This window comes from Colletes latitarsis, chromosome 11 (assembly GCF_051014445.1).
Source record: "Colletes latitarsis isolate SP2378_abdomen chromosome 11, iyColLati1, whole genome shotgun sequence".
Taxonomy (NCBI): Eukaryota; Metazoa; Arthropoda; class Insecta; order Hymenoptera; family Colletidae; genus Colletes; species Colletes latitarsis.
The window spans coordinates 5661215-5677138 of NC_135144.1; the positions used below are offsets into that span (position 1 = coordinate 5661215).

At 34.1% G+C, this 15924-nt stretch overlaps 2 protein-coding genes across 6 annotated transcripts in view; both read left to right on the forward strand.

Moving 5' to 3' along the window:
* Glurib (Glutamate receptor IB) overlaps window positions 1-15164 on the forward strand; it is a 999595-nt gene extending 984431 nt beyond the window's left edge. Inside the window, exon 20 of the transcript XR_013080681.1 lies at window positions 15142-15164. The gene's annotated coding sequence lies outside the window, so the exon portion shown is untranslated. The remainder of the gene's footprint in view (window positions 1-15141) is intronic.
* The window catches only part of LOC143347975 (adenosine receptor A1), a 397642-nt gene that overhangs the window by 225534 nt on the left and 156184 nt on the right, over window positions 1-15924 (forward strand). The window lies entirely within an intron of this gene.

Sequence of the window (15924 nt, forward strand, 5' to 3'; positions counted from 1 at the left end):
ACAGAGTATTTCCGATCCAGTAGTACAATTAAAAAGGCGGTTTATGTACATACAAAAGTAAGCTGAAAATATACAATAATAGTTTTTGACATGGTTACACTCTCATTCATCCATACTGTGTTCATCAAATCAACACTTATACATCGTTCATTCTAACTTTAATTGTTATTGTAATACAATATTACATACATATAGGGTGTTCAGCCACCCCTGAGAAAAATTTTAATGGGAGATTCTAGAGGCCAAAATAGGACGAAAATCAAGAATATAAATTTGTTGAACGAGGCTTCGTTAAAAAGTTATTAAATTCTACTAGCTATTAAATCTTTAAATACTACTCACTTTCTAGAAACAAATTCGAGTAGGTACTAAAATTATTAGACGAAATTAAAAAATTTCAAATCATACTAAAAAAATTATATTTAGTTACAGGGGTAAATTACAAGCATTTTTCGTGAATAGACATACCTCGAAATCTTACGCACTTTCGAGAAAAAAATTCTTCACCGAAAATCTAATGTGAAACCAGAAATGCTTCCCTAAAATTTCATGCGAATCTTTAAAATGTCATAACTCTTGAACGAATCGGAGGATTTTAATTTTTCAAAATGCCAACAACGTGCATTTTAGTGGAGATTATGTAGAAATTCTAACAATATTGAAAAAGTTGTTCCTTGACATCGTAAACTGAGAAAAACTTCATAAAAGTTGTCCAATATTCAAACAACCATAACTCCTATAATAGTTAGGCTATTTTATTGAAACTTTTTTCTGAAATAGAGCTCATAGGTACCTACAAAAAAGTATTGAACAACTATTTTGTAGGGCGTCAAAAAAAATTATTAAAAATTAAAAACAGATTTTTAAGAAAAATCGACCAGGTAGTGTAGGTGCTTAAATTTTTTGGTAAAAAAAAAATATCAAATCGTTCTGGAAAAATTAGTTTTAGTTGTAGAAGTAAATTACAATCACTTTTGGTGAATAGGTATACGCCAGAAATCTTACTCAGTTTCGAGAAAAAAATTCCGTACCGAAAATATATTTTCAGGCCAGAAATGTCACCCGAAAATACGTATCTTTGAAACATCATAACTTCTGAACGGATTGAAGGATTTTAATGTTTCAAACGGCAATCAACGCGTATTTTGGCGAAGAATATGCAGAAATTCAAAAAATATTCGAAAAGTTGTTCCTGAACCCTGTAAACTGAGAAAAACTTCATAAAAATGATCCAATTTTCAAACGACCATAACTCCTACAATAGTGAATATATTTTATTGAAACCTTTTTCTGAAGTAGAGCTCAGGTGTACCTACAAAAATGTATTAGATAATTTTTCTGTAGAGCATCAAAGAGATTTATTTAAAACGAAAAACAGATTTTTAAGAAAAATCGATAAGGGGGTGTAGGTACCTAAATTTTTCAGCGAAATAAAAAAAATTTCAAATTGTTCTGAAAAAATTATTTTTAGTTGTAGAAGTAAATTACAATCACTTTTGGTGAATAGGTATACTCCAGAAATCGTACTCAGTTTCGAGAAAAAAATTCCTTACCGAAAATATAATTTCAGGCCAGAAATGTCACCCGAAAATACGTATCTTTAAAACATCATAACTCCTGAACGGATTGGAGGATTTTAATTTTTCAAAATGCCAACGACGCATATTTTAGTGGAGAATTTGTAGAAATTCTGGAAGCAATCAGACTCATCCGTAAAACTTTTATCAGTAAAGTTCACTTGGATACAGTTAAGAATAATCGTGATAATTCTAGAAATTAAAAGAAAAATATGTGTTCATTTAAATAACTTGGTGTGGTTTGATATTAGTGAAAGTTAAAGAATAATTTGAAATTTTTAATTTCTTTGAGTTTATAATAAGGTGATTTTGGAACAGGGATAAAAGCCTTATAATTAACGTATAACTTTATAACTTATTACATTACAAACATTCTCACATTTTGTATAAACAATCAAGTTGGTCAAATATTTGAACAGATTAAATTTTCTTCAGTTTGATCAAATTATTCAAGCTACTTAAATGATCAAATACTTGGTTCGGTTTGAAAAGAATGTTTTATCTTGGTCTGAATTCTTGTTCGAGTACACAAACAGCTCCAATTGGAAAGATCTATTGTCAGATGGAGATAGATCGGTCAATAGCATAACTGTTAACCCCGAAGACTGGATTCTGAATCACACCGAAAGAAATGATAGCTGTATTTCACTGTGCAGCGACAATAAAGTATATTGAATAACAGCACGGAGACTTATGAGAGGCCAATTACGTTATCCGCGCCGTTCAATAACTTGTTGGCAACAAGTATAGACACTTAACGAAGACGATCTGCCTTACAGAGTTAACTTTTTTACTTGAACATTTCCAATCTACTATTTTACTTATCGAAGAAGCTGGATTTATCGAACATGGAACAGTCACCTTTTATAGTATATTGGACCGAAAAAATCCATGCACTATTCTTCGATTGAGTTTGTGGCGCTGTTTTGCTGCGGTCTGGAACTCGTGCGAATCTCGTAAAGAGGACAGAAAAGGAAAGGAAAGGGCACGGCGTTTCGTCCGGGCCTGCTAGAGGGACTCATCAGTAAGGCTTCCTAGCAAGCCTTGCTTTAAACAAGTGGGACATTAGGAAATCGGTTGAGGAAGAATGTATAACATATTTTCTGGATTTTAATAAAATTAAATTTTCTTTTACACATTTGTTACTAAAACGAGGGATAAATGGAACATTACTGTTATTGTATTGCTACTTACGTCCTAAATGTTCTGATTTCTTTTTAAAATTTGCTTTGTACTTAACTTTTTATTTTCCATATATTAATTCAAACATGCTTATACCACAATTAAAAATATAGAAACAATTTAGAGTCCGGTATTCTTAACGAATAATTCAAATACCTAAAGTTGTAATTTCAAATTCATAAGTTTGTTTTTAAACTATTATATTTAATTATAGAGTTGTCTGAAAGACCTAATGTTTTTGGTTTTATTAAGTTTTATTTAATTTAATTAAATTTTTAATGGTCCTTGTTCTGTAGGAAAAGAGATTTAAGTTACGAAGGTTGAAAAATTGGCTTCTGGTCACAAATTGCCGCTTTTCAGATTATTATGCAGCGAAAAGTTAATCTGATGTAATTGTACACCTGCAACCAGCGACACGGTATCAAAGTACAAATTGGCCCGTGGATAAAAATAAGTTTTACATGCCTCGTCGAAGGAAACGTTTTCCAATATTTCGTTCAATAAACTACCCAAAAAATTGACATAAGATTGTCATATTAACACTAGGTTTAAGGAATACGTAAAGTTGACGCATTAAGTTTCTAAACCTAACGTTACAGAACTCATAAATATTATTTGTTAGCAATTTATGTTGGATTTAATTGATGTAATGATATGAATATTCACTCTAATTAAAAGAAAAATTGCATTTTAATGTAACTGTTAACATAGCGAATTACAATAAAAATATGCGCAACGAGTGTCCGTAAACCTAGTGTTAATCTTCCATTGAGGAAAATTCATCCGTTCGCATTATTGTCAATTATACTTGTTCATACGTTTATACCGAATTTTTGGTAACTTGTGACGTCGCCTCCCATGCTTGCCACCAGAGGGGTCGCGCTCTCACAAGCGCTCGACCGACACCTCGGTTGCTATACAATCCTCGACCGACTTCCTAATATCCCAGTCGTCTAAGGCAGTGCCTGCTAGGAAGCCTTACTGATGAGTCCACTAGCAGGCCCGGACAAAACGCACCCCCTCCTTTCCTTTTCTGTCCTACAATTTCCCGAGATACTACCTGCAGTGAAGCTGCGCCACAATTGGTGACCTGGACGGTGAACTGGACAACTAGGAAGCAGCTCGAGAATTTTCAGGAAACGCAGACAGCACGCAGCGTAGGACGAAGGAGGCAGCGCCAAAGGACAAACGTGTGTCTAATCGTATAGCAATAGCTCCTTTCGTAATCCCCCTCCTAAGGTGGCCTTTTCGTTCACTCAATTGCTCGTCCTGATTATATCTACTATCCAGTGATGACTTAATGGCTAAGCGTGCTGATTGGCCGTAGCGTAATAGTAACGCCTGCTCTCACACACATTGTCATTATTGGCTGAGGCGCTCACAACTTCACTTCCATCGCATGATAAAGGACGTGAACGAAACGTATAGGGGCAAAGTAGGATAGGACAAGACTGAGAGGCATATTGGTGTAACCGTACGCTCAAAATACTAGCCGTGAATAGGACAAAAATGTATCTCTCGAGGTTATGGAGATCCTACTACTATGCAGCGTGACGTCAGAGCGAGTCTCTCTAGTGGGAATAAGGTGGCGCGAAGACCTTCTCTCCTCGCCCTTGCTCCCGTTTAGTTTGTGGATGCCTAGCCAACAAGTCATCACTGGATAGTACCTGTCGCGGCTGTCGCCTCCAGGAGAACATAGATTCGCAGGATTCGGAGCAGCAGCAAGCAGTAAACACATGCATAGTAGTGAGGCCACAGGTATGACAGCAGCAATATACGCTCGATATGGCTTCAGCAACGCAAGGCACAACAAAGACTCGCCCCGCAACTTAATAGCGCCAAATGATCAGAGAAACGACCACGCAGCAGCAAAAAGCATGCGCATATCCTAAGGCGCAGTAGAATCGAAGTTCTAGCCAGGATCAGAAAATCTCCAGAGTTCGTCAATCGAGATAGAGGCACTAGACGAAGACACGACGACCACAAGTCCAAGAGGAACGGAACATTGTAAATAGGAAAAATGTACATAATATTCGACAAGTCCTGTAAATAGTAAATCAATCCGGTATCGTTAGCTTAGCAGTGGCAGGGGGTAATGTAGCGTCGCTTCCCATGCTCGCCACTAGAGGGGTGGCGCTCTCACAAGCGCTCGACCGACACCTCGGTTGCTATACAATCCTCGACCGACTTCCCAATATCCTAGTCATCTAAGGCAGTGCCTGCTAAAAAGCCTTACTGATGAGTCCACTAGCAGACCCGGACGAAACGCGCCCCCTCCTTTCCTTTTCACGCCTCCTACTATTCTCACGAGCAGACCCACACGGCAACGAAGCAGCGCCACAGGTTCTTCTTCGATCCCTTAAACCATATAATTTGGAAGAGATTCAAATTGATTAACACCGAATCCCCTAACGTCGCTGTCGTGGCAACGACTGCAACGTTCAATCATAATCCTGCGTCACGCGCAGCGTGCACTGCGATCGCTACATCGTCTGGCAGATTGTCCTTTTGTGGGGAAATCTCACGTCGCAATGACGAGATTTTTCAATAAATAAATGCCCGCAAACTAAACTCGATTATGAGGAGCGAGCTTGGCTCATACTCCTCGGAGCGCGCGTACTATCTGATGAAGCGAGATCGGCGAAGGACCCGATCTCGATCGTTATCAGCTCACAAATCACTTGTGAATATCTGCAACCATCGACGGCCGCTGACCGGTCTACGTTGCGCAGCTGCAGATCCGGATTGCGATGCACCACACAACTGGGCCCGGGCAACGGCGCACAGTGGGCTGGATCCGAAGATTTTAGTGACGTTTTACCAAAAAATGAACTTTCACATATCGATTTTTAATCAATTGGTATTGCCTTTCAAATATCTACTGACCTTAAAAATTAAAGAATTGGTGAAATTAACTATAAATTATAGCTGTATCGAACTGTTAAAGTTTAACGTTTTCAAATGTACGTTTGACGCTCGAAAAATGTACTTTCTTTTTCACGGTATTTTGACGATCTCGTTTAATGTTTTTTCTTCGTTTCTTTTCTACAATAAACAGCATTATTGTCTATTAAAAAATATTAATTACGACTCAAGTTATTTTATTTATTGTACTAGGAATGTAACGTTGAATGTACTACAGAAAAGTGTCAATATTTTTACAATTGGCAAGGAATATCTTTTGAGTCCCAAATTGTCCCACATTCGAACATATCTCAATATTTTCAGGATACTTTCTTTTAGATAATATATGAAAATCGTAACCACCTTCATCCATCTTTCTGAATTATTAATGTTCAAAGGTGTTGGTGTCATGTAATTTTACGCGCGTTCGATATTCATCATTGGTACCCTACGGGATAATGATAAATTTTTCAAGAGAACTGTTCAGATTATAGAAACATGTATAGGAATAGTTCAGGTTAAGAATTAAAGTAGGGTTAATTTAAAAAATTATGCATTTATAAAAATATGTATGGAAATGGTACGTTTATGAAAATGATAGTATAAGCGTCTACTATACACGGTGTTCGGCCACTCCTGGGAAAAACTTTAATGGGGGATTCTAGAGGGCAAAATAAGACGAAAATCAAGAATATCAGTTTCTTGATTGAAGCTTCGTTAAAAAGTTATTATCGTTTAAAGTTCCGCTCGTACTAAATTGTTTTCTCGAAAATATACACGATTTCGGGGGTATGTCTATTCACCAAAAATGATTGTAATTGACCCCCACAACCGAAAATAATTTTTCCAAAACGATTCGAAATTTTTTTTTTCGTCGAAAAATTTAGGCACCTATCCCCCGTCGATTCTTCTTAAAAATTACTTTTTCATTTTTAGTAATTTTGTTTGACGCCTTACAGAAAAGTTGCCTAACACTTTTTTGTAGGTACCTATGGGCTCTACTTCAGAAAAAAGTTTCATTGAAATATATTCACTATTGTAGGAGTTATGACTGTTTGAAAATTGAATCATTTTTATGGGGTTTTTCTCATTTTGCGGGCTCAAGGACCAACTTTTCGAATATCTTTATAATTGCTACATATTCTACATTAAAATGCGAGTAATTTGCTTTTTTAAAAATGAAAATTGTCCAATCCGTTCAGAAGTTATGGTATTTTAAAGACTTGCATGAAATTTACGGGAAGCATTTTTGGCCTGAAATTATATTTTCGGTAAGGAATTTTTTTCTCGAAATTGGTTAGGATTTCGAGGGTATGTCTATTGACCAAAAATTATTATAATTGGTCCCTGCAATCAAAAATAATTTTTTTAGAACGATTTAAAATTTTTTAATTTTGTTGAAAAATTTCACACCTTCTCGAATTTTTTTCTCCAAACTGGGTAGGATTTCCGGGGTATATCTATTTATCAAAAATGATTATAATCGACCCTTGCAATCGGAAATAATTTTTTTAGAACGATTTGAAAAATTTTTTTTTCGCCGAGAAATTTCACCACCTACCCGAATTTTTTTCTCGAAGAAGGGTAGGATTTCGGGGATATGTGTATTCATGAAAAATGATCGTAATTGACTCCCGCAACCAAAAATAATTTTTCCAAAACGATTTGAAATTTTTTAATTTAATTGTTAATAACTTTTTAACGAAGCCTCCATCAATAAATTGGTATTCATGATTTTCGTCTTATTTTGGCCTCTAGAATCCCCGATTAAAATTTTTCTCAGGGGTGGCGGAACACCCTGTATAACTATTTATTTACTGTAACATTTTGTTACAGTGTTTAATAATATTATCTGGAATAATATTGGATTATATATTTCTATATAATCCAAAAACTAAATGTTTTTCAATATAAATTGTCAAAGGAAATAATATATCTAAAATAAGGAATACACTTCTTATTTTTCAATACAAATTGTCTAAGAAAATAATATATATAAAATAAGGAATACACTTCTGGTTCATTTCGCTACATTTGTTGGAAACAATTACATTTAAAACATTGCAGAGACCAATTAAATAAACATAAATATAAAATTAATTACACATAGTAGAAGTAATTACAAAATATTCTGTACATTATTAAACCGGGAGAATTTTGTAATATTTTTCTGTGGAAACCATACTTTGATATCTTTAATGGTTCAAAAGTTATACTAAAATGTCACTAAAATTTTTGATCAGGCCCACTGTGCGGCGTGGCGCGTCCGCGTTTTGGCTGACGATCTCTTTTTTCAATTGAAATCGTTTTTCTCTTTCTCTCTCTCTGGGTCAACGACACAATATCTGGAATCCGTTTTAAGAATCGAGCATGCCTGCGAAGTTAGCTAGCAAAAACATGTAAATGGCCGTGGTTTAATAATCTGTACGCTGAAAAAATTCGGTGCCAGTCCAACCTTCTAGAATAACGCGAATGCAACATAGAAACAGGAATCACGGTTGAGTTTCTTTGTCTCGAACAAACTAATTTAAACAAATTAATACTCCGAAACTCTCGAAAATTGTAGTGGTGCTATAGTTATACTCCACAGTGTAATATTATCTACAAAGTAATATAATGTATAATACTACATTGTTGTTGCTCCTTGTTCATTTACCTTCTTGTATTAGGTCATCCCATAAGTAATGTCGTCTCTTATCGTACATTAAATGAACACTTGAATCGCATCTCGGCGATGTGTTTATAGAAACTTCTTTCTATGTACAGTTACCGAAGAAAGTGTCCATACACCGCAACACGTTCAGTTTAAACAATAAAAACTTTGATTATAGAAGGCCAGTTAACTATGGAAGGCATACATGCAGTTAGGGAATTAACTCAGCTTTCAGATAGTATGAATTTTATTGTAACTTAAATAAAAATACAACAGACAAATCTCAAATGCCGAATGAAGTAAGAAAATCAGCGAGAAAAAAGTATTCATACAGAATTTTGTTTGTATGTGAATCAGTCATATTTATAGTAATTAATATTTTGTAGGATATCCATTATTATCAATAATCGCTTGTAATCGCCTGGGCATAGATTCAATTAAATTATTTGTTACATTTCTTTCCATTTTTTGCCATTCCTCTTGCAAAGCATTTGTTAAATCATTTTTATTTGAAATTTTATATTTTTGCAAACGATGTTTCAATTCTTGCCATATATGCTCAATTGGATTTATGTCCGGTGATTCCGGAGGAGTTTCCAGAACGTGAGGAGTATTGTATAAAAGCCATTCTTTAATTAAATGAGTCTTGTGGATGGGAGCGTTATCTTGCTGAAAATAGTAATTATCAAAAAGACCTAATTTCCGTGCGCTGTCTTTCAAATTTGATTTTAAAATATCTAAATATTTATATTGGTCTACTATTCCATCAATGAGATGCAAGTTTCCCACGCCCATACCATAAGGCTACTTTCACTATGTGTGACTGTAGGTCTAATATTTTTGGGCCTTAAAGATTCTCCCTTTTTTCTGTACACTAATTTTCGTCCATCTGAACCCCAAGTATTAAATTTGCTCTCGTCTGAGAAAATAACTTGCTTCCAAAAATCTAACGGTTTATTTATGTAAATTTTTGCGAAATTGAGTCTTTTTTCTCTATTCACTTTATTGACGTAGGGTTTTTTCCTCGCTACTCGTGCGAAATACCCTGATTCTTTAAGTTTGTTTGATATCGTTTTTGGACAAATTTTGTTAGCAGTTCTTGCTTCTAATTCTGCTGCGATTTTAGGTGCACTTTCAAATGGATTTTCTTTTATTTTCTTTGTAATAAATCTTTCATCCCTTTCAGTTAACTTACTCGGTCTCCCGGAACGACGCATATTTTCAATTAATCCTGTACTTTTGTACTTATTAACTATATATTGTACACTAACATCACTCCTTTTTACCATTTCACCAATCTCGCGAAGTGATTTCCCACTTTTCCATAATTCAATTACAATTTTTCTTTCCTCTATTGTAGTTTCCTTATTTTTAGCACTCATTATGATACAAACTATGATTCTTTAACAAACCACGCTAACAATTGACGAAATGCTATGAAACAAAAAAAACAGAAATATAAGAAAGACGAGATTCTCCCAACATTTTGAGTTTTATTGGTATATTTTACCAATAGATATCACGTATGAATACTTTTTTCTCGCTGATTTTCTTACATCATTCGGTATTTGAGATTTGTTTATTGTATTTTTATTTAAATCATAATCAAATTCGTACTATCTGAAAGCTGAATTAATTTCCCAACTGCATATTTGCCTTTCATAGCTAAGTAGCCTTCTATAATCAGAGTTATTATTGTTTAAACTGAATGTATTGCGGTGTATGGATACTTTTTTCGGTAACTGTAGCTTAAAGAGTGCTCTCTCGACAGTCTATCGGTTGCGTTCGATGCAGTTTGATCGACATTCGTCATTTGAAAAAAAAATTTTAAAATGAGCGTGTGCGAACTTCATTTGCGGCATTGTATGCTGTATGAATTTAAAAAAGATAGTACAACTACGGATTGTGAAGTGTATGGTGAACATGCTTTGAATTTGAGAAAGTGTTAAAGATGGTTTTCCAAATTTCGAAAAGGTGATTTTGACCTTTCTGACGAACCGAGATCCAGTCGACCAACAGCGTTCAATCCTGAGGCATTGAAAGCTTTAATCGAGTTAGAACCACAATTAACTACAGATGAAATTGCTGAGAGATTAGGCAGTAGTAGCAGTACTGCCCATAGACATTTAATGCAATTGGGAAAAGTATCGAAACTGGGAAAATGGGTATCGCATGAACTGACGGTTTCTAACCGTATCCAGCGCATGAACATTTGTGCTTCCCTGCGAATTCGACAAAATAATCGTTCATTTCTCGATCAGATTATTACTGGTGACGAAAAGTGGGTCTTATACTGCAATCCCAAACGAAAACGTCAATGGCTATCACCTGGTGAATCATCTTTTCATCCCCGGAGAGTTTTGTTGTGCGTGTGGTGGGATATTAGAGGAATTATTCATTTTGAGCTTTTAAGGCAAAATCAGACCGTAACAGCTGAGATTTACAACTTGAACGTCTTCAAGCAGCGTTAGTGGAAAAACGACCATCATTAGTGAATCATAAAGGTGTCTATTCCACCACCATAACGCTAGGCCACACTCAGCAAGGATAACAGTAGAAAAAATTAAAAATTTCAATTGGAAACTTCTGCCACACCCACCATACTCTCCAGATCTTGCCCCAAGCGATTACCATCTATTCCGGCCAATGCAACATTTTTTAAGTGGAAAAAATTTCAACAATAGCGAGGATGTAAAATCAGCACTAAATGAGTATTTTAATTCAAAATCCCAGAAGTTTTTCAAAAATGAAATAAGAAACTTGACTGATAGATGGGGAAAAGGTCATCGAAACTGATGGTCAATATATCGATGATTGAAAATAAATGTAAGTATTAATTTCTTTCACCGAAAGTCACCGTCAAAAAACGACATTACTTATGGGATGATCTAATACATAGCTTATAAATTAAGGTTGTATCAGTGTTTGAATCTTTTCGTGGCCGAGTGCAACTACGCGACGCGAGTTGCACAGCAAAATTCGGAAACAAACTTTCATGGCACTCGCGTACTTCCAGATTGGAACAGATAGAATCTATTCAGAAAACGATTCTGTCGGTGATGCTGGTATCGCTCGCGAACTTTTTGCTCCGTAGGTCGTTGTCAGATACAATTGTATCGTCTTTCCTGCTGGACTTTTGCAGTAACCAAACTAGTTGACAGAAGGAAGGATCCCGGAGTTCTGGTTAGGTCCATTAATTCTCGAAACTGTGCAGACACGTTGCTTAATCTACTTGGAGAAGTTCTGACTCAAAGGTTACGTACATACGCTATCCTTTAATCTCCCTGTGAAATGACGTTTACACAGGAGGGCAAAACATCGACACTCCACGCCCTTAGAACTCTAGAGAAATCGTTACTTCGCGACCATTGGCGTCGGCTATCCTGAATATTTGTCTTACTCAAAAGCAAAGGCCGAAGTAACAATTATCATTTTATCGTAATCTCAAGTAGTGTTTTGTACCAGTTTCAGCGAATCATTCAAATTCTTTAGCGAAATTTAATATTTCCTTTAACACGTTTATGAGCAATAAAAATTTTAATAAGTTGCAAAAACGAACAGGTGATTTACGTCAAGTATTGCAATTGTACTTAATTTACGCAATGTGCTAGCTAAAAGAAATTTTTAAGTACACCAAGACAAAATAAAATGAACCGGTTAGCCATTACGTTAATGTGCATAATAATTTCAAAAAATAAAAATTATATAGAATTGAATGCATGACAATGTGGCTTATAACAATTTAAATATTATAGCATTCATGTCATTTTGCATCACAATGAATAGCAGTATTTTCAGAAAATATTTGCTTTCAGTCAAACTGATCTAGTTGCCATGTATGAAGCATTTTTTGAACTTTGAAATCAATTTTTTTTAAATGTCTATATCCATTTAAACGGAGAAAGTGTACTTTCGTGTACTTGATAACTCAAAAACGGTTCAACCAAATTTGGTACAGATATTCTTAATAACATTCTCCATTGGTTGACGTACGATTTTATTGTTTAATTAATTTAAAAGATCCACTTTTTTAAATTTAATATGTGTACCAAGTTATCACGTACACCAGCGTACCATACATAGTTTGGGATAACGCCATTTTCTCTGTTGTAAATATAGACATTAAAAAAAAATTGTTTCCAAAAGTTAAAGAAATCCTTCATACATGGTAAACAGATCATTTCGATTGTATGTACACATTGTCTGTAAAAAATTCATAAAAATATCGCTTGTTTAGAGCCCGTTAAAGTGGTTTAATCCCTTAAGGGGATGTTCTAGTTTAGAGTTTTATTTTTTTATCTTTTTAGAGATTTTTTTACAAGAGAAGTATGTTTCTTAATTTCGATATTTTGCATACGTATTTATTCATGTTTTACGAATGTTCGCAAATTTTTTCTAGTAAAAATAATCAACTGAATTATGTCATTGAACAAAGTTCCTTTAAAACAAAGTTTCTTACAAACAATCAAAAGAATCCTTGATTGGTACGATTGTAATTATAGTCTGAACCAAAATTATAAAAAAAAGTAATTTTTTTTCATTGTAATAATCAAGAATCCTTTTGATTTTCTCATTTCATATAAGCAGAATGATCGAAATCGTCTCAGCCAGTAGGAGACTTTGTTTTAAAGAAACCCTACTCAATGACATATAATTAAGTGTGATTTAATTATTTTCACTTGAAAAAATTGTGAACATTCGTAAAACGTAAATAAATATGTAGCAAAATGTCGAAATTAAGAAACTGATACTTTTTTTTTGTAAAACCTCGCTGAAAAGACTAAAAAATGGAAAGTTTAGACTGGAATATCCCGTTTCCTAAATTCTCTTGCAAGCGAGGCGGATTTTTCTTTCGAAATAATCGTCGTTGCGTTCTATAATTTTAAGCTACCCGACAAGTAGTTGAATTTCGTTTCGAAAATGCGATATCTCCGGAGACTTGGACAGCGTCATGTCGTCCAGTCATTTCTGTATTTCACCCACTGATTGGAAGTGAGTATCGGACAAAGCGTGCTGCATCGACCGGAATAGATAATAATCGGAAGGGACAATGTCTGGCGAATATGGCGGGAGCGTAACGTCCTAACCAAGACTCATTACGATGCCTTTTGTACCAGAAACAACGCGTGCCAGTAGTTCCTCGCACTTCCGTGGACCTCCGGGAGCCGTTGATTGTCGATACGACTGAAACCATCTAAACCAAAATGCACTCACGTCGTATGATCATGGTTGGTTCGAATAGGTGTGCAGTAGAATCATTAGGATAGACGGTAGTACATTTCAAAGAATAAAAATAATTTCTGTTCTTTGAATGTCCATTTACAATAAAAATTAACCCTTCTAACCCGATGTCCACACAATATATCTTTGTTCTCTGCTTATTTATACACTGCTGGTCAATATTATTATAAGTTCACATCATTTTTGGCTTGTTGCAGAATTACGTAAAAATACGTGAACAATAAGTAGTAGGACAAAATTTGGCAATATTTACGTAAACAATGAATTTTAACCTTTTTAAGAAAAATGCTATACGTAGGATGGACAACAGTATAAGTTCTGTCATAAATAACCATTTATTTATTAACTAATTACAATGAAAATTATTTATAATAATCACTAGCTGATCCATGGCAATGAATTAGTGGGAAAGCCTTGATCAATTTCTTGCCACTTTTTTTAAACGAGACTGATACACTCATAAAACAACAATCATAAATTGTTCGCTAACATTTTGGTAAAATTTATGATACAATATATCATGAATTTTTTTTATTATCTAATACGATATTTCACAATAATTTTATTGTATTTGATCACAAACTAATATTTCAATTAGTTCTCATTGGCCAATTAAAAATTAATTAAAATTATAATTTTGTATCTAATTTTCATATCTGAGTTTTCATACTCCTAATGCTTGCAAAAATTAAAAATCTGTACAAAAATATTAAATAATTTTACTCTAAATACGAATACTCAGTATTTTAACTCATACAGAAAATTTATAAACTACGTCGCAATATTTCAAGTTTCACCACATAGAAAATAAAACACCCTAGAAAACGAATTTTGTTTCAAGTCGATACCGTAGTTACTTCCAAAGAAAACAATTATTTATGAAAAAATGCTGACAAGTAATTACACAAACATTCTGTATGCAAATTTAGTAAACAATTTATAATCCAATTTTATCGCACACCAGTGGTACAATGAATAGGAATTGCTGAAACTTCTTTGAGCGCATAGAATCAAAGCAGATTTTAAAATAAATATAAAAGACTGCATAAATTATAATAGTAGTTATATTCATCGGATAGAGGATGAAATACCCTTTAAAATGAGTGTTCGTTCAAGTCGATAGCGTAATTAGTTCCGGAGATATAACGATTTTTGTTTCAAATCGATCGCGTGGTTAGTTTTGGAGATATGAGGGCGCGAAGTATTTGTTTACTTTTCACTGTTTACGGCCTTCGCCAGGTCGTTGACCGTACGACCGATACACCTTCATTTAAATTACGATATCTCCGAAACAGAAAGTCTGATCGACGTAATCCAAAAACCATTTTCAAGAGGAAGCTTTACCGCTTTTTACAGTGGCTCAATTATGGAGGAAACAATAGTAATTTTGGAACTACACGCGTGTAAAATATGACTATTTTTAATATGCATTGTTAGACTTCTAAGACAGTGGAATCTTAAGATTCTCTTCTTTCATTTTTTCTTTTACTTCCTATTTACATCGGAAGCTAACCAAAAGATTTTATCCAGTTTTTTACAAAAAAATATAAATTTTTCAACCAGTCAGATGACCGATCGTGACAGGCAAAACAGACTACATATTTTTCTCAGGAAACAAACAATAAGAAAAAGAAAAGAGAAATACAAATAGAAAAATGGCGCTAAAATGACATTTTATGTTAGAAATTCTAAACGAAATTTAAAAAATGGTTATTTGAGCGGTCGTGGTAGATTTAGTGTTAAACAAAGAAAAACAGAATTCGATTATTCGAAAAATTTCGGATAATCAAGGATCCACTGTATTTTCATCAAATTTTATACGCTGTCTTCTATAAATTAGGATATCGATGTTATTACATTTTTAGACAGAAAAGAGACCGAAATTATTTTATTTGGTATTAATATTTCCCGTTAAAAGTTTTAACTGTTAAAAATGAAGTTTCTAACGTTAAAAAATGATACCAGGAACATTCTACGCCAACGTTGGCATTATGAAATTTAAATCTCATCTTCTACGTAAAAAGAACGATCGCGCATATATTGTGCTGTTACGGTCTGATTTAATTCTGTATTACATGAATTTTACTTCGCCTTGCACAGAATTAATACTCACCCTAGACAATAAATTTTAATGATTGAGCTTGCAAGGCTATAAATATCCTCATAATAAAAGATTGTAAGGTAATCCCGTAAAATTAACTGATTAAACTTTACAGAGATTGTCTTTTTTGAGTTACCAATAAATCATATTATGCAGTATAAAGTTAAATTACGAAAGAAACATTGGAGAGCATATTGAACCTTCGTTTCTTTGATTTGAGTTGCATCTTACCAATTTTAAATATTCATTTCGTTAAGATAGAATTA